Below are 26,595 nucleotides of genomic sequence, written 5' to 3'. Positions count from 1 at the left end.
CCCGCCCGCGCTGCTGTGGGAGCGGCCGTCGGCTGACTGTGTGACCTGCAAGGCTGCTGGGCTGTCCGCCACAGCCTTCAAGGAAAAGAGGTTTGCATTACTACCTGCCTCAGTGACATAATTTCCGGCTTTTACTGTGATCTGGGCTGGTTTTCGTCTGATGAACTTTTTTTTCCTAGTTATATTCCCTGGAAGGGTTTCTTCTTGGTTTATGCTTTGTAATGGGGAGAGGATACGACGGTAGCAGCAACGATGATGTGTTCAGGCGGTCTTTGTGTTATTTTTGTCTCTTTGTTCAGCGATGTCAAGGAAGAGCTGAGGGGGGTACAGCAGATCTGTTCCTGTGAGCTTGGTACTGATGCAGCGTAAGTTGTGTGGATGATGAAAGTACGGGGGAGGAGATCGGGCGTGTTGGTAGAACCGGCCTTAGGTGCATCAGTCAGGACCTTCTCTCGGCCAAGCAAACAGGAGAATAGCTACCATGCTTGGCATTAGATGCCTGTGGGGAGAAGGGTTTTTTTGATGACTTCACTACTAGGTCTGTCCTGACAGCGTTTCATGTACGTGAGAGATGAGAAAAAGGCCTTTCATAGCAAACTCGGAGTGAAATAAAAAGGAGCCTTTCATACTCTTTGATGTGAAAGTGCTTGAGAGCCAGGAGAAGCCTAGGGCTGAGTTCGCTCTTGCTTCCCTTTGTTTTTTTGCATTTGCCATGTTGTTCCCTTGCTACCTGTAACGCTCATGTTACTAGAGGAGTGACATTCAGGTCCCCTGCATCAGTGCCTATATGATGGAAACTTACCCAAATGTATCATTTCCACCAGCCATGCAAGAGGTCACGTAATCACGTTGCCTCCAAAGTGGTTTGGGTTGTGCTGGTGAGGGCTTCCTGCCAGCAGGACTCTCGCACCAGCAATCAAAACCTGGAGGTTCAGCATGTCTCAGGGCAGAAATCTTAGCCCAGGCCTAGGGTTACAGTTAGGGCTAGGACTAGGGTGAGGAGAGTGAGAAGTAGGAAACCTATAGGCACTAGATCGGTGCCTAGGCATGGTTCCTTCTAGCGTCATAGCTTGCTGTTGTGCCCTTTTTTTCCCCCCCTTGTGATGCCACGATCTGCACATAACTGTTCCACTCACAACCCCTCTGCCTGGAGCGTGGCTGCCAAAAGGAATCTGGAAGAGAAGGAAAATTGAGTCAATTTTCTGCTCTGCTTGAGGCTTGGCAGGTCGGCTTCATGCTGTAACACTGACGCTCTTGACCGCCACTGTTTAGCTCCTCTCATAGCGGGTAGAAAAGGGAGTGTGAAGTCAGGACTCCTGGGCTCCCTTTTTTACATTGAAACAGACAGTAAGCTCCTGGTACCTTGTTCTGATCACTCCTAATCACCTTAAACTTCATCCCCTCCTTTTAGAGCCTAACATGGGTAGAGGTAGCTGCGTGGGGAGAAAACTGAGTGGCTGCTGAAAGTCTCTTGTTTGGGCTACTGGGAAGTTGGACATTTTCTTGTAAGTCAGTAAGTGGGTAATCAGAAAATCTCCATTGGCTTGTCTGCAAAACAATTATATAGGGGTTGCACTCTCTAATGGAAAAAGTTATTGGATTTAAAGCACAAAGATTTTCTCAGTTGACTCAAATGCATGGAGTCTATTTCAAGGAATCAAATGTACAAGTGCAGAAGAAAGTATCTGGGGCTGTCTAGCAAGCATAAGTCCCATGGAAGTGATACTAATTACGCTCTGGCTGTGTGTTCAATGAAGAACAGAACCTGTATTTGTGCTGCGACTTACTTCCTGCTCAAATTATTGAACTATGACTGTAGCTACGGCAGCCCCTAGTTAGGGATTTAAAACTGTCAGGGTTTGGTCAGAAGGTGGCCAGCCCATGCTGGTGATGCGCCTCTCATGCTTTTTGAACAGGAAGCACATTACTGCTAACAATATAAGAGCTTACACCTTCCAAAACAGAGTGCATGAGTGCTTATGCTTCCCCTGTGAATAAGCACCCATCTTAGTTGTGAAGGGACACCAGAGACCACGTAGTCAAGCTCCAGACTTGGCTGGAGAGGAGCATCTGTCAGCCCCTGTGGCTTAGCTGTGCTCTCCTCCCTTTGCTTATATGAGGTAAATTCAGTTTTCAAAAGTAAGAGGGTAAGGCTTTTTAATACTGAAGGCTTTCTGGAACTCCCATAGGCATCCTTTGCTCCCAGCTAAGCCATTAGTTACTGTCCCCTAGCTAAGACATATTCCTGTCTGTGCACACGGTCATGCTGGCCTAAAGTCACAGTTCAAGACAGTTTTTCAGCCACTTGTCTTAGGGTGAGAGCCTCTGCAGTACTGCCAGGAATACAGCATGAGTGGGCAGAGGTGCTGAGACAAAAATAGTGGCACATTTTCATGCATGGTAATTGGAGTTAATTCTAGTTAAGCTAAACTGGCTGCAACAAATGGAGAGGGTGCATTTGTGGCTTCAGAACAATAAAACAGAAAAAGAGCAACTTGTGTATGCACTCTGCTCCTACCATTCCTCCCCTTCCTAAGTTATATACTGTTTAGTTGCTCCTCCAAATCGAACACTAATAGAAGGGAAAACCTACCATTTCATTGTTGCATCTTTGGTCTGCATTTGTTCAGATGTATACAAGAAGTAAAAAGAGACACTTAGCGGTGGCTGTTGACGCTGCCGAAGTTAATGGAAATGAAATAAGCTGCCAGATACATCGCCATCTTTTTTCCCTGTTGCCTAAATCTGGTTCCCTTCTAAAGGAAACATCCATGGGTACATGTGCAAACTGTTTTGCCTTTCATCGTGTATTGAAAATGTCAGAACTCTGCTGCTTCTATGGAGCTGAGCTTAGATAAAGAAAAGCAAAAACATTATGGTACCAGTAATCTCATTTAAATCATGGATGAGGATTGGAAATATCCTGGAAATTCATTGTGCTCAGTGCTGTGTTCTATGGACCTCTAACAGTCCTGCCCCAGTACCAAGAATTTACCCCATGCTTAGAAATGAGTGGGTAGGGGTCAACATGCACATTGTTTAAAAATAGCAGGTTGTCTGTAATGGTGGGAAGAATTATCTGTGTGAACTACAAAAAGTGCTAGTGCAAGATTAACCAATGAAGGAAAAGATACTGAAAAAACTACTGGGGCTGTTTTTTGGCAAACTTAAAATCTTTGTTGTTGTGGAGCATAGAACTGACCGAGAATGCTTAATGCAACGCTTATTAGCCTACTCTCCTGTAGATAAAAGGCTTAAATTAATCAAGCTCAGGCAGATTGTTTGTGCTTTGGGGTGCTAGCGTAGAAGTCCCTTCCAACTCTTGAACCTACTAGCTGATTTCTGCCAAAGTTGACAGAGAGATGCAGTTTCTAAAATCAAATTTCTTAAAATGGGGTGGAGGGAAGGCAAAAAAACCCCCTCTAGGTGTCCTGGCTGGGCACCTGCTATGACTTCCCAGGTTTTTGCTGACAGAGAATCCTCGGAGGAGACAGATCTTTTCCACATCTCAGCTGTGGGAAGAACTTCAAGGAAGTGTGAGTTCTTGTTGCACACCAATGTTGGTCAACCAGGAGAGACAACTCTGTAGGAAAACCCAATTCACTAATTCTAGGGCTTATGGAGGTATTTATGTTGTATGAAACCAAAACTACTTTGGAAGAAAAAAATAGATTTAATGAATCTCCACTCTAAAGCATCTTGGAATAAGAACAAACCTTTTGAAACTCTCAGATTTGTATGTTTTAAGGGCTTGGGAGGTTTGCATTTAAATGATTCTTCATGTCAGTGTTTTTGATAATTTTTTGCTTTTAAAAAGGTTTATTTTTCATTTACATGATTCTTCATGTCAGTGTTTTGGATAATTTTTTGCTTTTAAAAAGGTTTATTAATATATCAGTTGACTTTAACTGAGTGGCACTTTTTTCATTACTAATTTGTAAAGGGATTCAAGATTTGTGCATCTCACTCCTGCTTAGTACATGTAAACATTTTAAAACCTTCTGCAGCACCATTCTGCTCCATCAAATCTTCTGACAGTCTGTCCTGCTGACTTAGCACAACTTCACCGCATGTGACATGGCAGTGATCCCAGGGACTCAAATGGGTGAGAGAAATGGTTTATAGAATACTTTCTTTAAAAGCACCTAAAGCAGGAGAATTGCCTGAAGTTTAGTCTCCAGACTGACGTACTTACAGATTTGTTCCCTAGTCATGTGCTAATCATTTTGGAATGAGAATCACTTGCTCCTGGATGCTTCTACCAAAGCAGCCTGTACAAAATTAATTTCACAAAACTCTGTGAGAGACCATATGGAAGGGGAAAGTGATATTTATTTTAAACAAAATTGATTTCAGTCACTAACACATCATGTTATAGATGTCATTCCCTTGCACTCCCACACCATGTACTTGGAAGCATCAAGACGTGTGCGATACTTTTCATACGCACTTTTCTGCTAATGTTTCATTCAGGCCAAGTATAATATTTCTGATATAACTCTCTACAAGCCACATGGTAAGTTAAATTGTACTAGCATACATTCCTGCTATTAGGTTATACTAGTGCAGTTTTCCTCTGCGGCTAGTTTTAACTTTGGGGATTGAAAAGAGAAAGTGGGAAATTGTAAAACCAAGGTTTATTGTACCCTAAACATACCTGTAAGCTGTTGATAGTGCTTACCAACCACCCCCTTGCAGCAAGAGTAGAGAAGGAAAAATGTTTTGCCTTTTGGCTTACAGCGGGGAGAAATTTCAGCCCATTTTGAGCTTCACATGAAAGTTTAGTAACTCTTTAATCTCAAGGACTGACCTGTGTAATTTTCCCCCTTCCTACATTCGAGACTCAGAAATGGCTCATCTGTATTAGCCACAAGTCAGCTAATGGCCATCTTTTCTTGGCCTAAGTCAGCCCCAATGCCAGCCAAACACCTCTCTCTCTCTTTTTTTTTTTTTTTAAGGAGTATGACTATTTAGTCATCCTTAGAAATCCTGGGTACAAAACCAAAACGGTGCTCTCGGGCAGCGCCTCCTTGAATACGTATTTAACGTGTTCTTCAATAAAAATACCAGCCCTCCGCTAAATGAGCTTATCTTTGCAGCTGCAGGTTCAGCCTCGGAGGGAACAGAGCCCCGGCGTTAAGCCCGGCGCAGGCGTGGCGGCCGGGCGGCAGCGCTGCAGCGCTGCCCCTCCGCGCTCCCCCGCCGGATCCCCTCCCTCCGCGCCCCCCCTCCGCGCTGCACTCGCAGGGCGAGGAGACGTTTCCGGGGTCCCCGGGGCTCCGGCGCTCCCGTCTAGCGATGACCTCTCTGAAATGTTAAGTATTTCCAAACAAGCAGATCTGCTGGAATCGTATTTTGTATGATGATTAGAATTTGGGAAGGACTAGCAGACTAGCTAGCACATTTTGGAAGTCTGTTTCTATAGGCAGATTTTATGGAAAGGGGAGGCCTTCCGAAAACAATTGTAACTCACTATTTCCAGGGCTTTGGCTTCCCATACCCCACTTGTTCTTGTCTCAGCAGGAAATAATTTCACCAAGAGATAGAGGGGACTGTTCAAGCATCTACTGACAAAAGGCTGAGTATTATGTTCTAAATGCATGTGCTTATTAAACTCGCCTTTGCTGGAATTTTAGAGGCAAAAGATATCACAGAACTGGGGTTCAACATAAAATTTCCAAGCAAAGAACAGCAAGCAGGTCCTGGCTGCTGTGAAATCTGGATCAAATTAAAAGTGGTTCCCCCCTTGCAAGGGAGATGATGATACGAGTGTGAGCTCTTTGAGAATGGGCACAGTTTGGAGAAAGCCTACTGAGATAGCCCAGTTGTTAAGCAGAGTCAGCTTGCTGTCCTGATCCAATGTCAGGGAAGGTTTCGATATGATCCCACGAGCGAGATTAAGACACAAACGAGGTCAAATGCCGTATAGTCAAAAGAGCTTTTATTATCAAAAGTATCAAAAGTGGAAAATGGTGGTGATGATAGGATAGAATGGAAGAAAAGGTAGAAATTAAGCAAGCAGTCGGGATAGGATTGCTAGGATAGTCACCACCACGGATCCAGCAGCGTCCCTTTGGTCCTCAGGCAAGCAGTCGGTGGTGGGAGTTGCAAGGATGGTCACCACCACGGATCCAGCGGCGTCCCGTTGGTCCTCAATCTTCAATTCTTTGGTGGTGAAAAAGGCTGCCACAGCTTGTCTCTACGGGTTTTTATAGGGCATATTTCGATGATGTCAAGCGCTGCAGGTTTCGTCTATCACACGACCTTCACATGATCGACACCAGATCAGCTCCAGCCCGTTTCCTCCCCTGGATGCCTCAATGGCCTGGTAATCCTCCTTATGGACAGAGGAGTGTCCTGCTTAAACAGGCCATCTTAGAGACAAAGGGCTCAAGATAAGCAGTTCACAGTTCCTTGAGATGACAGCCCAGTCCCTCACACCTAACAATCTTTGAGGCAAATGGTTCAAGATAACAATTCAGTCTCTTACACTTGCCTGGCAGCCAGCTGGCAGGAGATTGGAATGTCAACATCTGGGGAGGTGATGCAGGGCTGGGAAGATCTGGTTGGCCAGTGGTGTTAATTATCGGAATGTCAGGGAAGAGGGCAGTGAAATAGTTACGGCCAGTCCCATAACTGAGTATGACAATTGCCCTCCAGACCCATGTGTGGGAGCAACCACTATGATACTGGGTTTGTCCCATGAGAAAGGAGCGAGAACAGAATTGCTGCTCTTCATTATCTCCTCATGTGGACATACAGTATTAAAAACAGTTGCATCTTATTCTTTCAATGATAACTTCCTGGCAGAGACAGAAGCAGTAATATTTATACTGTGATATCAAATGGTGCCCTTTCTCCTCCACTCTTACCCTTCCTCACTGAAACACTAAGATATCAGGGAAATCCACTCCTAGAGTCTTCCGTCTCACTGGAGTCGGTGATTATGTTTAGCTCTAAATCCTGGTCTGAATACAACATCTAATATTGTCAAAGATTTTGATTATTCAGATTTGAAAGGAAAATGGTTGATTCAGGCCCATCTTTAGGGAATGATCTACTATCAGGTGCCTGGGATAGTTAGACATATCAGATGCATAATTATGTACATCAGTGCAATATTAACTTGTTAGTCATTCTTGCTTTATGGCAAAATACAAGGCAGTTTCTGATTTTGATTAGCATTGCCATTATCTTCTCTCAGTAAACAGATTGTTTTCTTTTTTTTTTAGTAGAAATTTGCACGCATCTTCACCTTCAACACAATGTAGTTACCCAGCCTGCTTTAATGTACGCTGCAACTAATAAATGAGCAGCTGCCATGGCTACTGTAGCCATGCAAATACAAAGAAAAGCTCTTCAGCTTTTAAGGAGTGGCTGGAGGCAGGTAATTAATCACGGTTTCACTCCTTGCACACAAAACACATGGAAAGAAACTCACCGGGCTTCCCTGTGGGTTTTGCTTTTATGAGCATGTACTTCAGGGTTGCAACATCGCTGCCATGTCTGGGTACAGCAAGAGCATAAGAAAAAGCAAGGCTGAGTGCTACAACGCTCAGCAGAATCCTCTCTAGCAAATCCAGTTACAATTAAGCTGGCAATAGCAAAGGGGTCTTAAAAATAATAGCAGATTCACCTTTGGAGAACTTCCTTCTCCTGCTTCCTTTCCCCCCATTTTCAGGGTTTTCTCCTTTGCTCAATAGAGCTCCACTGCTTCAAGAAAAGCACCTCTAATGCATCCAGGAGTGGGAGGGTGTTCACCAAAAGATTTTGCAACTTTTCTGAGCTCTTGGCTTTTTTTGTTTCGATGCATTGTCATTTACTGCATCTTAATATGCCAGTCCTATATTTTTAAAGAATCCCTGATATTATAGAGCTATTAAAAAAAATCACTTTTTTAACATGCGGGGTAAATTACATTCTCCTATGTATTATTATTTGTCTGTCAGCTCACAGTAAGAGGTCTAATTTCTGCCCACCAACTTCACTGGGAAGTTCTCAGTTGCCTGTAATGAGGGTAAAATTGGGTCCAAGTGTGTTAAATTATATCTTCTCCAGCATAGAAGAGCATACCCAGGCTTTCAGCCATATCACTCTATTTGCAAACACCATTGAAATTCTTTTTTGTCTCACTCAGCCATGACAACATGATAGTCTCTTAGAGCTATAGATCGGATTTCAGGACAGAAATTGCTGCTACCAGCTAGTTTGAATTCTTGTAGAGAGAGGCAAAATTTCAGTCAGAAACTTGGTGCAAATCTGTACATCCTGGTTGAGCTGTAGGCCAAGAATTGCAGCCTTTTCATCTCAATAAGAGAAAACACCATGAAAGCTACTGGTGTTGGTTTGCGAGAGGATATTTTCTCTCTGTCTCTCTCTGTCATGTCCCATTCAGAGCTTACTGTTCCTTATTTTACTTGTCTCTGAAATTCAAACCATTAGTGGTTGCTTTTTAAAGGACAACAATAATTTTAAGTTGCTATAAAATTAATCTGAAGCTGACGTTGCATTTTGATTCATACTTTTACTTTTCGTCTAGTATATTTTAGTGTTTGGGGCTTTGGGCCAAGCATTGGTATAAATCAGAATAAATGCTTGGCTGACTGTCCTGGTTTCAGCTGGGATAGAGTTAATTGTCTTCCTGGTAGCTGGTACAGTGCTATGTTTTGAGTTCAGTATGTGAAGAATGTTGATAACGCTGATGTTTTCAGTTGTTGATAAGTAGTGTTTAGACTAAAGTCAAGGATTTTTTCAGCTTCTCATGCCCAGCTGGAGGGGCACAAGAAGTTGGCACAGGACAGAGCCAGGGCAGCTGACCCAAACTGGCCAACGGGGTGTTCCATACCATGTGACGCCACATCTAGTGTACAAACTGGGGGGAGTGGGGGCGGGGGATCACCACTCGGGGACTAGCTGGGTGTCGATCAGCTGGTGGTGAGCAATTGCACTGCACATCATTTGTACATTCCAATCCTTTTATTATTACTGTTGTCATTTTATTAGTGTTATCATTATCATTATTAGTTTCTTCTTTTCTGTTCTATTAAACCGTTCTTATCTCAACCCACGAGTTTTACTTCTTTTCCTGATTCTCTCCCCCATCCCACTGGGTGGGGGGAAGTGAGTGAGTGGCTGCGTGGTGCTTAGTTGCTGGATGGGTTAAACCACGACACTGACTTACTTGGGTATCTTCCTTCAGCAATCTGTTTCTAGCTCATGGTTTAGCCTTCTTTGTGGCTGGGATACCTGTTTCTTTTCCTGCCAACTTTTTGTGTGCGCGTTGTTTTTTTTTTCTTTTACATCTTCTGTCTGAAACAAAAAAAAAATATCTTGGTTCAGCAGTCTTAACATCTCACTTTGTGATTCTTCAACACTCTTTCCAGTCAAGAGTTTTCAAGCTTCTTTGAATTCTGCCCCGCAATCCATCTCTTTTAAAAAAATACTGCTTATTACCTAACTTATGTAGTTCTTTGTAATTCATTTTTCTGAGACAACAAATAAGAGTATGGTGATAACTGCTGGCATTGACTCACATTGCTGTTTGTGCCCAGCCTGCCTATCTGTTGACTTCAGTAAGGCTGCTAATGTAAGGTTTGCAAGCCTCCGCAAGAAAGTATGCACAGCTCCTTCTTATAGAAGCCCTTCTTTTAAAAATCCATGGCTTACAGTTCATCTCCGTTCTCTCCCCACACCCATCCTGATTCTCCAGCTGTGTCTTCTGCGGCCTCACTCGTAAGGCATGTTTGAGCCTTGCATAATGCCTAACTGGAGAGGAGGGAAATAGTGATGACAGCCAGCTCCCTCAGCTGGCTGGGGAACTGAGTTCTCAACTTAATAGGGGGAATCAGCTTTTGTCCTTTGTCTCTACCATCCTCTTCTACATCAGCATCGACTGGTCTCCACCATCGCCTTCTACACCAGCATCGATTGTGGGAGCGAGCTCAGTAACTGGTGAGAAACTGCAGCTGACTTGGTGTGACCAGATACCTCCACAGAGGTTCAATTCTAGGTGTCCTTGGGGCTTCTGCAACCTTTAAAAAGGCTGAGTGGGATGTTTTGTTGTCCTTCTGTTGCTTTCAACTGATTTATGCCTCTTTTAAACTTGGGGACAGTATTCGGGTAGCAAGTGAAGTGAAATAATCCTCTCAGCATCTTTGGAAAATAATAGTTTGAAGAGCAGCAGGGAGCAACCTAGAGGGGAAATATTTCCCGTGGGACTTGCACGTTTTGGAGTGATTGTGTTTGCAGCCCTGGATCATTTAGAGAATCTCTCAGCACGCATGCTGCAGACCATCCAACATGAGAAGCTAAACAACTGGGTTTTCTAATGTAGTAGCATCCACTGACCAACCATTTCAGTCACTTTGAAAAACAGCATATTGCAACTCAACCTGGTAAAAGTCTGAGTAGTGGAAGAATAGTGAGGGTGAGCTGGGGGATAGGCATTGCATCTACATGGCTCAGTGCTGGCAAACTCCCTCCAGCTATGACACTGGAAAGAGACTTCAAGTTCGTCTTGGGCCATTCTTTTGCTGCGAAGCCAGCTGATGCCAAAAATACAGTAGGAAGGACCACTTGGGGAGTTATGGCAGATAATTAAGAAATGTGCCTTTGTAAGGAAATGCCTCTTATTTGCACCACGGAGCCAGGCACAATCCTTGTCCTTGTGCTCTTTGAATAAAAGGACAGCTTCTGCCTCATGCAAGAGCAGGGTTGACCATCTCAAAACATTTCCAGAGGACCAAAGCACAGGCAGGGCCCAGTCTCCCCCATGTGCTGCAGCTCAGCTGGCACAGCAGCACTGTACGAGGAAAACATATTTTCTTCCTTCAGTAAAAAGGCCATTGCATTAGAAGCAGGAGGATGAATTCTGCTATGCTTCCATTTTAAACTAATTGTGTATTGGGGTATACACAAGATAATTTTAAAGCAAGATTTTTCATTCCCAGACTGCAAAAGATTCCATTTTCCAGCTGCTGGAAAACATCATGAGCTGATCCTGTAATGAACTCTCTCATGTAAGAATTGCCTCATTACCATTAAGTGTTGCCAGCTCGTAGATTTGTGTTCTGCTTCATAAATTCCAAAAAGCAGCTCAATGTATTTAGGAGCTATTTCCCTGTTTTATAAGGAACCAGAGTCTATTCCAGGACCCAAGCCAGATCCCTGACTGTTTAAATGAAAACAGATTGCCATGAGCTTATTTCAAAAGATGAAGAAAAAGTTTTTGCAAAGCAATTTCTTTTTTTTCCCTTTTTTTAAGGAACAAGAACTTGTGCTTTTTGTGTTTTTGAAGAACAGTGAATAAGCCCAGCAAAATTATGCTATTGTATGTGCCCACTAGTCAAGTATTAACATTATAATAAATTTTTTTCCCTTGTGTCCTGGTTTCAGCTGGGATAGAGTTAACTGTCTTCCTAGTAGCTGGTACAGTGCTATGTTTTGAGTTCAGAGCAAGGAATGTTGATAACACTGATGTTTTCAGTTGTTGCTCAGTAGTGTTTAGACTAATGTCAAGGATTTTTCAGCTTCTCATGCCCAGCCAGTGAGAAAGCTGGAGAGGCACAAGAAGTTGGCACAAAACACAGCCAGGGCACCTGACCCAAACTGGCCAACGGTGTATTCCATACCATGTGACGTCCCATCCAGTATAGGAATGGGGAGGTGGGGGGGCAGGGATTCGCCGCTCGGGGACTGGCTGGGTGTCGGTCGGCGGGTGGTGAGCAATTGCACTGTGCATCATTTGTACATTCCAATCCTTTCATTATTGCTGTTGTCATTTTACTAGTGTTATCATTATCATTATTAGTTTCTTCTTTTCTGTTCCATTAAACCGTTCTTATCTCAACCCACGGGTTTTGCTTCTTTTCCCGATTTTCTCCCCCATCCCACTGGGTGGGGGGGAGTGAGTGAGCGGCTGCGTGGTGTTTAGTTGCTGGCTGGGGTTAAACCACGACACCTTGGCAGAAGGCAATAAAGGGCCAGAATTCATTCTCCCTAATTCTACATACCAGCTCCATAGGGTTCAATTCACTCCAAATCAAGGTGGAGCTGCTTCGGAGGGACTAATGATGAGGTCTGGAGGATTTCTCCCTTCAGTTGTTAATTTGAATATAATCCAGGTCATTGTTGACCACTTTAGGTCAGCTCTGTGTTGCCTGACTTCTGTAAAACAATGAAAATCTATTCTAAATCGTGATGGGTGGTTACTGCAACTTTTCACTTTCATTGGCAGCCTGAAGTACTGAATAGGAAAAAGGGGCAATTTTCTTTTCTTACCTAGAAAGGTATAGCCAGAGCAGCACAACAAATTTTTACTGTTATTCATGTTGCATATGCCCATAAGAAGTAGAATGGAATTTGCTACTGGCTGCAAAAGTACTTCACAAAAATAAATTGGCCAAGGAGAACATCAGTTCTGAACTGTGTACCTTCCAAATATCTGGGAAATCTGCCTGGGCAACACAGTGTGTTGGATCTTAGTGGGCAGTGTTAAATGCATGTTGGATTTAACTTATAAATCTTTCCCAAAGGAGCTGGAGAATGGAAAAAAACTGTAATGAAGTTGGGCATTTGTCATTTTCCATTAAAAACTGGCTGCTTCCAGCATGCCAGCCAGGCAGATTTAAACAGATGAAAGGATCAGCTAAACAATGATTGTATATGTACATAAATTAAGACATGAGAGCTTCCAGTAATTTATTTTATCAATTAAAATGCTGCTGTGATTTCGACTTTGAGAAAGGAAGTGCCTTAGAAGGACTGGAAGACAGTATCCCATGGCAAGAGTTCAAAGATGCAAGAGGATATGTATTCAGTCTGTTCAAGGGGGACCATGCAGCTGTGTCCTAATAAAAAGAAATAATTGACTTTATTTGATCTCCTAGGGTTGTTTCCTTCATAATCTATGCAAGAGAGCTTTTTTTAATGCTGTGACTTCTTTTTTTTCATAATGTCTTTCAAAACAAGGCCTAGTGTCAAGAACGCCTTCTTTTCCCTCCTGCACTGCTCCTGGAGAACTACAAAGAGTCGGGACAGCAGATCAGCCTGGAAGGCCATGGACTACAGGCTTCCCATGTGTATTGGGCAGAGGTATACAGAGAGGGAGAGCGCCAGGTCTGACATGACAGTGCTGGGAGAAGCTTTAAGTCTAGTTAACACTTGCACTAGCAAACTGTTGGACTCTTTACAGGGACTTCTTTTATTATCCGAACCCAAAATGCAATTTTACTTGTCATGTCCTGACTAGAAGTAGTGTACATACAGCACGCTGAAATTCCAAGTGTGGGTACATCAAAAATTTAACCATCAGTCCCTATTCAGCCATCTCTTGGTGTGCCTCTCAGTTGAAAAAAAATGGTTTTTCTTTCACTTTTTCCTCAGAAAACCTGTTAACAATTATCATTTCTTATTGCAAGAAGGGCTGAAAAATTTGGCTTCTGAACATCATCACCTTATGGCATGTTGTACCTGAGCAAAAACTTACCCACACACTTTACAAAAGCATAGCTCATGGGAGGAACAGTTGTAGCACTTTGAAGTGCTATTTATGCTGTCAGTTCTCTTTCTATAAATGTTTTTAAATCAGGAATTCAAATTAAGCACTCACATTAATCACTCTCAAACTAATCAGCAAATTGATTCCAAAATCTGGCAGCTAGTCAGTGTTGATACAAGGTTTTCTGCAAGTATACTCCCAAATTTTGTTTGCACCGTATTTTATTGCAAATATAAAAAGGCAAATGCAGTTGTCAATTATGAATGAAATCAAACCAGGATAAATTGAAGAAAACTGGTGTATATACCCTCAGCAACCTGTCAGTATGGACAAAACTATCCATGAGTTGACATCTAGTACTTATTTGCTAGATCTTCTTGTAAATAATAACTCACCTTTTCTTTCTGCAAACATGAACTGTGTTCATCATTTGAGATTCTTTACATTATTAACAGCTTGGCAGGGAGTTCAGAAACTCAGCTGAAGAAAATATTCAGGAGATCCTACATAGTTTATATTAAGATTCCATGCTGATCTTTTGTACATATACCTTCCTATTTTACTAGAAAGTGTCCATAATTTTGTATTAGACAGGAAGGCCATGCTTTTCTATTTCTTTGGGGTGTTTCCATACTGTAAGTATTCTGAAATATGATTTGAGTAACAAGACCCATGGAATCACAAAATGGTTTGGGTTGGAATGGACCTTTAAAGATCATCTAGTCCAACCCTCTGCCATGGGCAAGGACATCTTTCACTAGGATCAGGTTGCTCAAAGCGCCGTCCAACCTGGTCTTGAACACTTCCAATGATGGGGCATCCACAACTTCTCTGGGCAACCTGTTCCAGTGTCTCACCACCCTCGTCATAAAAAATGTTTATCTTATATCCAGTCTAAATCTTCCCTCTTTCAGTTTAAAACCATTGCCCCTTGTCCTATCACTACAGGAGTGCTGGAATCTTTTTTACTCAAGTAATGCGTACAGTTTGCTGTGTACTTTAGAAAGTAAGAAATTTCCATCAGTGCTGTTACACTTTTACAGCTGCTGGAGCTGATGTGCCAAAGTGTAAATTTCTTCTCAGGTGTGGTCTGGCTCAACATGAGTCCTAAAAGAAGCCATGACAAAACAAGGGAAGAAAGATGAAAAGGTCAGGTGTGAAGAGCATACAGCCAACTCCTAAGCGACTGGAAAGCTTGAGTACAAAATAATCTTACTACTTCTCTGAAGGCAGTAATGCACAGAAATCTGTCTTTCTAGCTAAAGCTGGTTACTTTCTAGCCTTGACATGCTTCAAAAAATTATTTCTATTATGTAACCAACAATAACAGGACATTATCTGATGAAGGCAGTGGTACCTTAAGAGCCTCACTGCGTGATGCAGAGCTGGGCCTGCATGTTTACTCCAAAAAATTCCAAAAGATAGGATGACCATGTATAGGAAGGAAATTCCATATCCTCACTGGAGGAGTTTAGTGGCCAAAAAGAGGAAAACAAAAAATGTACCATGAAAGAAGAAAAGAACTCTGAGGTTCAAGAAGCACAAAACAAAATCTTGATGATATACCCCTTTCTCCCAGTCTTTTTCATTGTCTGAAATATACCTTCACAAATTAGAAACTTTGCTAGTAATTATTTTCTTCTGCATAAAAACCCTATTAATGGGTTCTATTTTGTTATTTGTTCTCCTAGGCTGGCCAAGAGTATGCAGAGCAGAGTGCAGCACAGCCCCCTGCTTTGAGAACAGAGAAGTGGGGAATACAGAGGCAGGGAGAAAACTTGGCAGGAAAGGGTTTGTGTTCAGGCACAGACCTCATGCCTTTTTCTTGGAGCTGTAGTGAGCATGGGGAGGCAGGCCTGGAAGTGGGGGACAATGACACAGTGTCCTAGTTTCGGCTGGGATAGAGTTAGTTTTCTTTCTAGTAGCTGGTATAGGGTTTTATTGCACTATATCCACTTCATCTTTGGCCATAGCAGTAGAAACCCTCTTGCTTCACACTTTCAGTACAAAAGCCAGGGTCCTGAGCGCCGCGGGGCAGGTGTAGGTGTTTCAAGAAAGATGAGAACCATCCTGTTCTTGCACACCCTAAAAATCTTCACAGGAACAGCCAGGTTTGGCTTTAGGTCTTGAAATTACATGTGGGCTGCTGAAAATAAAGCTACTCATTAACTGTTCATTAATTCCTTTCTAGAAGTAATTTATTATTCTCCCCACCACCACCTTCTTTTTTTGTCCAGTAGACATCTCTTCCTCTGTTTTTGTGGCATGAAGATAACCTGCAGGGATAAATGGAAATTGGGTTTGTGCCTTTATTTCTAGAGTGATTTGGATTGGTGGTGTATTGCTGGAAAAAACAGCCATCCTAGCTGCTAAGCAATTTTAATAATGATTTAGACACTTTTCCCTTATTTATTGTGGACTTCTTTTCTTAGTTTCTTATTTTCTTTTTCTTAATCTAAACATCCAGTCTATACCTATATAATAATTTAATGTAAACAAAACATAGATTTCTTCCAATAGTGATTTGTAACAGTGATATAAAATTTAAAAGGAAGAAAAGCAGTCTGGTACACTAAGGAATGTATAATATCTGCAACATATCTTCTTCATTGCTCTAACCTATAGTCTTCAACATATAAGCTTTGTTTTTCTAACTGAAAGAACTGCAGGAACACCACACCTGCACATCTGATTAGCTAAAGCTAAGCAAAACTGAATGTTAATTCAGTAGAATCTTCTGAACCGGTAGACAGCCAACTCAATTAAACAGCTATCCTTATAAAGAGAGACAAAAATGCTTCTGAAAAGACTTGCCATGACATAAAGTACCCACCAAAGTAAAACTACAGCAATAAGGAGATTATTCACAGCATTTCATTTTTCTTTGGCATTTATTTCCTTATTATTACTAGAATCTCTGTTTGTGATGGAAGTGAAGTTTGGCATTTCATACTGATTTAAGAGCTTGCTAATACTTCACTCCCTGTGTCACTAAATGAATATATCCCTGTTAAGCAGTTTCACAGTCATTAAGTATAATTGCACTAAATTAGCATCCATGGAGATGTCCTGGTTAAAAGTTTTTTACTGTACCAGCGTTTGTATACAAATAACATAATTCTGACAGAAAAAAACCCTAAGCAATAGCTAAGGGAAAGAATTTGTAGTTGCTCTTCAGAACAGCAGGCAGGGAAGTGTCTCCACACCAGCATCTCCTGGGGCAGGCAGGATTGCTTTTCTCAGCTAAGTCAGCAAAATGGTCATGGTCTCTGGGCATTGCTGTTTGATACAGGTGTTTCTCTAAAAGACATGTGTGACCATTGCAGACCGAGATTTGGCAGAATTGTGATTTTCAGAGTGCTCGGCTGTCTTGCTGAGTGGAAATTATCTGTAATGCTGGTGTTTCTCTGGTTTCCTCTGAGCACTGTGCACAAGAACAGTTTGCTGCACAAATTCTTCAAATGATCCTCTTAAGAATTAATGTTGGAAGAAGGCTTTTTCCTTTTTGAGCCATTATGCTTAGCATCTAATTAGCCCACAGTGACAAGGCTAACATGATAATTCTATAGCCAGACATTTCTCCTGAGGAGTAAGGGATAATATAAAATGGTCATTAGGAGCTGCATGGTCTTGAAAATAGAAATTCTTTTCAATTTATCTATAACTTTAGATAATTGTGCCACAGTATTCCTTCCAATTTAGTACTCATTTCTGGAGTTACTAGGTAAAATAACAAGCTGACATCTGGACTGTATCGTATGCTTGATTACCTGTATGCAGAAAGTGGCCAAAGAACAATTTCAGATAACCAAGTGATTTGATGCTTGAGGGAATTTTCAATATAATTAATCAGCATCTGGGCACATTAACCTGTTTGCTTAAGAAGGTTCTTCAGTTAATTGAGGTTCACAAACTAAGGTTACATAGAATGCAGAGCAACCTTTAGTTCAGCCTTGAAGCCTTGCACTGAAGGGTGTTTCAGAGGATTATGTGAAAAAATGTTTTTCATATCTAATAATTTGCCTCTTAACCATCCTTAATTACTAGCCATTTGATTATCTTTCATCTCATGTCCAGTAAGCTAAACTGACAGAAAATTATCTTCTTTTTTTATATAAAAGGAAGAATAAGAGTTTGTCCTTACCTATGTGCAGAGAATCTTTGAGTAACAAATCTTTGCTTTCAGTAGTGCTGAAACACGTTAAAGTGTTATTAATTCATATTCATGTGCACACAACAAACATATATTTTGAAACTATACTGATATAATCTATCTTTCACAGCCTGCTTCAGTCAGAGCACCAGGACTGTGTTAGATGGGAAGGAAGAATGAATTCCAGGAGGAATCTCCACTGATCATGCCTCTTCCTGGCCTCTAGACATTCAAACCTACAACGAAGAACTTCATAGCTGATTTTGACAATTAAGCAAAAAGAGTGATGGACTTTCTCAGGTAACCAGGCAAGATGAGCTGTATTCTCTGGAGGGTAAGGGATTTGGTTTTATAGCACAATATTGCCTTCCAGAGATGACCTTTTATGCTACTTTTACTGCATTGTTACAGGAATAATATTACCATATAGCAAATTGCTTTTTCACCAGCAGCACCTACCTCCTATGTACCACATCTTCATTTGCACTTCTTGGCAACTCTTGCACAACAGCACGTGGGTCCCTGTGTTGGCCTGGCATACCAGATGGGACACCTTGGCTTGTGCTTAAGACTAGAAGGCAGGTTTTGTAACATTTTGCTGCAGATTTTCATGTGCTAGTAACAGGAGCACGTGATCCCTAATTCCTGAGGTACAGCATCACTCCTACTCCCATGCCAAACCTTTTCTGAACAGGCTTGGCCAGCTTTGCAACTGCAACAGTCGTTTTTCTCCAATACCGGTAGACAGGGACTAGAATAATACTGTCAAACCACCTTTCAGGTCTTGTGAGTAAAGAAGGATCTGCAAATGTGAAAGGCTAGTATCATAATATCTTCTAATGCCATTGTATCGTATAATGCTAGGTCCTGGGTATTTGATTTAACATCCTAGTACCACAACATTTCTATAGACTTCCAGGGCAGTTTTGAGTAAGGTAATTAAAACTGTTTCAGGATCTAATGACTTTCAATGTTTCATTCTTTTGTGTTTAGTTTTTAATTATTCCTTGTTTAATTCTCTCTGAAAATGAGTGCTCTTTTCCAGCAAAGAATGAAAGAACATGGGTTATACATGGTTTTTATATTCTTATTTTCATTTTCTTAAGAAATTGCTGGATGAACGAATCACAGGGGCCACATTTTGACCAACAGATTACTCAGTCAACTCAACTGACCACTAGATTGGTCCCTGTGTCGCTCATGGAAGTTGTGTAATTTCCGTCCCTGAAAGTCTTGGTTACAGAGCAAACAAACACTGTGAGGAATAACATACACAAAATTTAGGACAGAGCAATAGTCTATGTCAATGTTTCTCAGCTTTTTTTAGTTGAAGAACAAGCCAAACTTTAAGCAAAGAAAGATATATCTTATTTGGTTTTCTCATAATTGTTTTCTTGTATAACTAAACAACACATGGGCTGAAATGGGATCATTCATGCATTAGTTTTTTTACTGTCATTTTTATTCATTTGTTTGCTTATATTTGGCTGTATATTTCACTAACTTTATGAGGTTTTAAATCGTTCGGTAAAGGTGCCATCTAAGATCTGATGAGCTAGTGGTGAAAAACTGTGAGAAGCATTCACCTAGGTAACTTCTACAGGTCCTTTCTATCCATTTGCTTCACAACTCTTTGATACGTAGGTGTCTGCAAGTAGATGTTCACTGGCACCTAACTTGCACCATTCACTCCAGAGTAGTGAGAGTGAGGATGCAAAATCTTCCCCTGCATTCCTCTGGTCCTTTTGCACACACTGTTAAGCTACCAGGGCAAACAGAAATGTTTACTGCTGCTGTCTGCAGTCCATTCATCCAAATTTCATTCTTTCCATGACCTTTCTTGAAGTAGCTGTGTGTAATGTTTGTAAAAGCAGCAAATTTTGAGGTAAGGGATTTGTCTATAAATTCTCATTTACTTCTACTTGTTTTATTTCTGATTAAAGGTCCTGATTGACAAAATGAAGTGTAATATGTTTAAAGACCAGCCTAGATAGATACTGCTTTACAGCTAATATTTTATGAGGATTTTGTGAACTCCAAGTCAGTATGAATGTCAGCATGGGAAATATATTTAATCTTTCTGCACAGCTGTTTTTATCAACCTTCTCCTCAACCACTAATAAACAGCTGATAAAGCTCTCAGGGGGACATGCCATGATGCATACTGAATTGGTTTGTCCAACCTGTGCCTTCCATTGCCTAGTGGAAGGTTAATGCTTTAAATTGGCCAGAGAGTTTGAGAAGACTTGGAAAAATTCAGGAGTGGTTATACAGGTGGTAAGAGGTCTGACCTTAGCCCACCATCTCATGTGAAACGAGAAGACAACTCATTTCACTGGAAGCAAGACCACTTTTTTAATGCTGGGCTGAATTTTGTGATTTTCATTTTTGTCAATAGCTCAGCTGCTCCAGATGGAAACCTGGGGGGCTGCAGGTGAAGTGAGGGCAAGGCACTTCCCACCTGTCTGCGAGCTCTAAAGGGAGGCTGTGAGTGGAGTAACTTAGTAAATGCTTTTCTGGACTAATGCTTTCAGAAAACAGGGCTGAAAGCCTTCTCTCAGTAAAATCAATAAGGGCATTTCCATTATTTTCAGTACAATCAGAATTTCATGCTGAAGAGGGAGGAATGTAATTTCAGAGTGACTTCCCTGACAGTAGAGACCATACGCCCATGATTTACCTAGAGAGTTATTTTTGTAGTGCCTGGGAATTTCCATTTTTCATTTCAGTTAAAATTACTCTGTGTTTGTTGACAATATTTATTCATAACACATTGCTCTATAGGATAGTCTTTGTTTGCTGTGTTTACCTGACAGAAGTGACTTAGTGGGACAGTTGTGCCATTGGGAAAATGATATTTAGGGTAAAATGTTTGAATTGTCCTTTGGCTGGAAGAGCATGTGAGTGTTGCTGATTGTTGTTCATTGTGGCCATTTTAGAACTTAAAAGGTACTGAGGGAGTGCTTCAGTTCTGAAAATACATATGCTTATGAGTGAAAAAAAAGGATAGTATTGTAAGTGAACTTTTGTATTGGTGTTTTGTGACCTTAAAAATGATATCACAAGAGCGACAAGTGTTTTCGTGTGAATTTATGGCCATGTTCATAAATGGCATCCTATGGTATCCTGGTGTAAACCCTTAGAATCCTGACGTGACTTAATTGGAGGTACTCTGGATTTACATCAGAGCAAATTCACTGGAAAGTGTCCTCTGATACCTCCAGTTCGAACTTTCATGTTTTTTTATAATTCAGTATAGTAGTTATATAAAGGGGCTTTAATGTCAGCTGCAGAACTAAAGCTTTTTATTTGCAGCCAAGATGTAACATATGCAGCGCTCTTGTAAAATGCCTGTTTTGCCTTCTAGTGTCCCTTCAGCTTTTGGTAGAGACGATCACAGCTGAATCTAAGATGGAGGTAAGGCTTAGTTTTCCTGCTTTTCACAGAAAATGCATGTCGTAAACACTCCTCTTACAACTGTGCTTCATCTATGCTACCTGTAGGTACATGCTCATCACTGGACAAAATACATGAGGTAATTCTGCACTGGATAGCAAGTGGCTGAAAGATAGAAGCAAGCACATCCTGTATCTTAATACTAGACATTTGGAATTATTTGTTTTAAATGTTTAATAACAGATGCAACTTGCAACTATTTATTAGATCCTTAGAGCACTGCAGGTTTGTTTAATATCCCAGCTAGTCAGTGTAACTATTTTGTGATTTCTGAATGGTTATTTACTGGGAAGATGGGGAAGGCAGAAGAATAAGAGTCCAGGTAGTAGGTCTGGGAGACAAACATGTCTATTCTGTCTATGTCCTACACCATATATAGGAAATGCTCAAATAGCTCAGTTACCAAACCTTTAATAGTTAGAAGTTAGAATCTAGGCCAGTGGGCAGAAAATGTTTTTATATATTGCTATTATATCATCAATATGCAATGAATCAGTGGTGGTAAAATCCACTTTGTAGACTACCAATGTTCACTTCATCAGAGTGGCTATGACGAGACCGACTGGGTCTGGGACTTAAAGAACTTCTTACCCTTGGGTGAGATTTGGCCTGTATTTCCAGCTGCATGAGTTTCATGTCTTATGAGAAGAGAACTCCTTGTGAACGCATTGGGTAAATTATGCACAAATACTCTACCTGAGACACAAAAATGGATATAAAGACTGCTTTGTTTTCACCAAAAGTGCTTGTTTCTAGCCCCACAAGCTTCTCCTATCTCACACAGTACATTTATTTTATTTCCATTAATGGGCACTCTGTGCACCCATTTAATCAAGGGAATGAAATAACCCAGTACTGTTGAATCAAATTCTGATATAGTAAAAATAAATGCAGATGTTTCCTATATGCAGGCTTCCCAGGTGGTTAATTGACAGTTTAGGCAAATGTTATTTTCTTGCACTGTTAAAAATTTTTTGTTAAGTGTGTCATAATACATTGATTTACAGCATTTAACATTGTATTGACAGCAGGGAGTACAGTGCGCTTTTTGTAAAGTAAGTCTAAAGATTGATATTTCAAGCAGAATCAAAGACTAACGAAGAACATAGTGACTTATCTCCCATGAGGTGATAAGGGAAATTGTATTGAGACAACTGAGCTGGAGGTTAGCTTCCTGCGCTCTGCAATGGAGAGATATGAGAAGCAAAAGGGAACAGTAATAAATCATGGGGTAATGGCATGACATTATTTCATGGGATGCCCTGAAAAAAAAAATGGAAGGAGAATAGTATTATGTCTTGCACGTGCACTGTAAGCATCTATAGGGTGATTGAGTGACCTGCGTGCTGAAGATGGGCTTTAAATAGAAAAATGGGGGGAAGAGGGGTGAGATGCCCTGTTAACTCCAGTAGTGACACCACTAACTCCACTAGAAACCCTATCTTGAAATGAGAGCCTGAAATGTAACTCTTCATTCTCCCACCCCAAAATCATAGCAACTCAAGAGCATTCAATAAGTTGATTTTTCTGTGTACGGGGAAGCCCTTGAGGTGACTCTTGCAAGGAAAACCCTGAATGGAGGCATGAGGAAAATTGAGGCTTCCTTTTTCATCACTGTTCTAAAGCCAGCAGAGCACCACTGGCATCATCTTTCTGCATCAGATGGGGAAGTGAGTATCTTCTCTTACAAGATAAGTTGCTGTTGGAAAGCAGCAGCAGCCTGAAGTTGATTGGAGCAACTCAAGATAGGCTGGAAGTGCGCTGTATGTGATGCCTTAAGCTGGGCCCTACGGCATATATGCCCAGCTAGCTTTGGCAATAAGCTCTCAAGAGCGCTGTTTGAAAACCACTCCTTCAATCAAATGCATGTAATGCTGAGAAAAAACATTCAGGGATGGAGCAAGTTTTCCTGGACTGCAAAAGGCAATGCGACAAAGGTATAACAGCACAGTATCCTAATCCCCAGTGTGCACATTTCCATTGCAGAGACATGGGGAAAAGTCCCTGCATTTGATACCAGCAGTTGGCTGTGGACCCTGCTGATGCACGCACTGACCCTGACCCATGAACTAGCTTCCCAGCCTGACCCTGAACCTGCCTCATCACCCGTGGACTTGCCTGATTACCTGGGCTCCAGGCTCTGCCTAGATGCTGCTTTCCAGCCTGCCTTGCTTCCTCCATGAGGGCAGCGGGATGGGCCCTGGCTGGGGAGGCCATGCTCTCCAGGCCCGCAGATCCCCCATGGCTCACAGCTACCTATCTCTTAGCTTTATATCTCACTCTTTTGCTGTGCCACACCAATATCTATAGCCCACTCTGAGGTCCAATATGCCATGACCAGGTCATGGACCCAATCTGTGATCCATTGACCATTGAGCATGGAGTAGGTGATGAAAAGTTGTTTTGTGCACCTATGTCTTTTGTGCACCTTTAGCTGTGGGGCACAGGCACACATCCCAGCTGTCACCCCCCATCACATTGCCTGCTTACCTCTTTGCCATGTGAATCTAGCACATGTGGTCCCACACACTGGGAGAAAAAGTGATAGGTCTGACGGTAATATTATGCTTGATCACACAGCACCATGGATCTTATAATTCACTTACACCTTCATGGAAATTCCCTTACAAGAATTGCCAAACACAAAGGTTAGGGGGATGTATGGACATGGCTGCTCAATGAACTCTGGCAACAATTGTAAAGTGACTATGACATGTCTTGCCAGGGTTCTATAGAAGTTTTCCAGGGGCTTCTTTTGACTTCAAACAGAAGATAATAAAATGGCCTACGCTGAAACATGTCTTATGGCACACTTGCGCCCATAAGCTAGGATAATGAAGAAGATCACTCCAGGTACCAACAGGTTGTCTATCAACATATGCAGTGTTCAGAGTTGAGAGAAGTTAATAACACAGCATACTCTGCAGTTGGAATCTGTTCATACAATTTGCCTCATGAGACAGAAAATCAATGGCAGGTTTTCTCTTCCTGCCTTCCTTCCTTGAGAATTCAGTGTCAAAGGAAGCTCGTGTCAAACAGCCCTGACGAATGATCATTTTTGTGCACAAAACACATAATTCACATTTCATCACCCTTTCCTGTCAACAAGTTTCAGTGCTGTTGGGGAAGGATCGTTTCTATGTTACCTTCTGCCTCTGCTAGAATTGAACCATGTCCAGGCTCAGGATGAGAAAGTACATATAGCAAATCATTTAGACAAGTTGCTTCCCGCAGTAAAGCATCAACTTATATTAACAAAACTTTTAAACATTTAATATTTGCATCTGCTCTGTAATTTGGTTCACTGTAATTTTTGTTTTAATAAAAAATCCATGTATTTGTCTCTTCAATATGACACAGTTCTGTTTCACCCTCTTTATAACTGTGATGCATTTTTCTCTTCCACTCAAAGATTTGGAGCACTTTTCCTGTCTGCTCATATTTCCACCTTACTGGGCCTAACCTCAGAACCTCACTCTGTTTCTCGCTGGCTGATTACTTGATGTTTCATCCTTTTCCTTTTTCTAAAGAGTAAGTTGGGGTTTTTCCTCGTAAGTCATCACATGTTGATTCATTTGTATTTTTGCTAATTCTGTTCGTATTTCCTTTTGCATCTATATTCTCCCCTTGTGTTTTGGGTCAAAAGCATTATAAATAAATCAACAACTCTTTCCATGTCCATCAGGATAACTGCTTATAAAAGTCTGGTTTCTAATTCCTTAGAGTTGATGAGGGACTTATGCCCTGAAGCATACAGTCTGATATCCCAGCCTGTACCCTTTCTAATGAATGTTCCCATTATATGCTTACTTGTCCAATCTTCTTTTGAATCTGAGTAACATTTGACCTTTGAGATGACCTGCAGCAAAAAAATCCCACATTTAAATCACTTTCAATTTTATTCAAAATAAAATTCAAAAGAATTATTCAACATTAAAAAAAAAAAAAAGACTTCATTCCTGTGTTTCAGATGTGCTGTGGCTTGGTTCCTCCACCATGTAGGGTAAAAGCAAATAAGAGCTCAGCTCTTCTTTGCTGTGCCTTGTTCTTCTGTACTTTTATTTCAGTCTCTGTCTGTCTCCTGCCTGCTCTAAAGAGTTTGCATCTTTTCAATCCTTCTTCGTGTAAAAGCTTTTGTATGACTATTTAAGACCATCGTCTGTCTCATGTCGTTGCATTTCTGCAGCTTTTTTTTGTAAGATGATGATACGTCTGGCTATGGGTGCTCCCAGTTAGACACATCCTTAGTTTCTAAAATAGAAAATAACACTGCCTCATCTCATTCTCTAGGCATACTTTTTTGATTGTCTGTTCATAACATGAGCAATACTTTCTGCTTGATGTCTTTAAAGTGGCTGTATATCCTCTGCGCTAGAGATTCAGGCTATCCAAAACTGACAGCTAATTCAATCCTAAAATAATTTTTAGAGTGTATACAAAGCAGAAAGAACAGATTGACACACAGCTACGAGGAAGAGTGTCCTTTGATATATAAACAGATAAAGTGTAAACCAGACATAATTTTCTGGAATCCATTTTCTGAGTGTTTTTTCTTTCAAATACCATTCTTCATCAGGCATTTGCCAATTTACTACATGAAATTCAGAGCCTGTTGGCCAAGCTTTTATTCTAAACTATCATGCTGATTCTTTCTTTTAGTTGTATGTAGGTTTCCAACACATTCTTCTTTTTATCTGATCAATAGAGAAATGAACTGGCCTGGGAGGTAGACCTTTTAAAAATGCAGTCTCTTAGAAAGTACGATATGTTTTTTTCAGTAGATTCTAAGCAGCTGAACTATTAATTGCACCTGCAGTTTCAGGTGCTCAGCACTTGGTCCTTACTCTCCACCAGCTTTCAAATTACATATATGGTTTCAGTTAGATCCTTTATACCCTGTCAGTGGCAGGATTCCCATTCTCCACTCTAGGATAAGCTACTTTTCATGCACTCACAGTATCTCCTCTCCTCTCCTTGCATGCTTACTTCACCAGCCTCAAATCTGACACCTTCACAAAGACAAGAGGAAAAAATCTAGAATTACCTAGCAGTACTTTCTTAAAACCATAGGCTAGGCTAGGACTCTTTAAGTGAGAGGAAGGGGCCCCAAGGTGAGCCTTTATAAAGCCGGTATTGCAATCCCCTTCCTTTCTTCTGTGATGTGTAGCAGTCTTATCAACGGATATGTTCCAAGGGGAACATTTGGAAGGGCTTCAGAAAAGGAAAGGAAGAATTACAGACCATGAGAAGATGAGAAAAAAGGTTACTTATTTTTCATTCTCAGCTGTTGAATTATCTCAAGAATAGTAGCTATGTTTAGAAAGAAAAAAGTTTTACATAGGTATAAAGCCATAGGGAAATACAGCAGATTCTATTGTGCAACAAGTTTGAGGGGCAAAGCTGAGTTGCTAGAAGGTGCTACTTCCACTTTGGTGAAGTGTCTCCTTAATTTCAAGGAGAAAGTTGTATGTCAAATCTGGCAGAACGC

General features: G+C 41.2%; 1 long non-coding RNA gene across 1 annotated transcript; it reads left to right on the top strand.

Moving 5' to 3' along the window:
• Window positions 1–57: 57 nt before the first annotated feature.
• LOC128144070 (uncharacterized) lies at window positions 58–21,085 on the top strand. Its single transcript, XR_008235968.1, has 4 exons — window positions 58–1,505; window positions 14,542–14,652; window positions 17,782–17,951; window positions 21,019–21,085. It is a non-coding gene; the product is annotated as an uncharacterized LOC128144070 (long non-coding RNA).
• The last annotated feature ends 5,510 nt before the right edge of the window (window positions 21,086–26,595 follow it).

This window comes from Harpia harpyja, chromosome 1 (assembly GCF_026419915.1).
Source record: "Harpia harpyja isolate bHarHar1 chromosome 1, bHarHar1 primary haplotype, whole genome shotgun sequence".
NCBI lineage: Eukaryota > Metazoa > Chordata > Aves > Accipitriformes > Accipitridae > Harpia > Harpia harpyja.
Note: the sequence above shows the minus strand (reverse complement) of the source record. Positions and strands in the feature narration are given on the sequence as shown.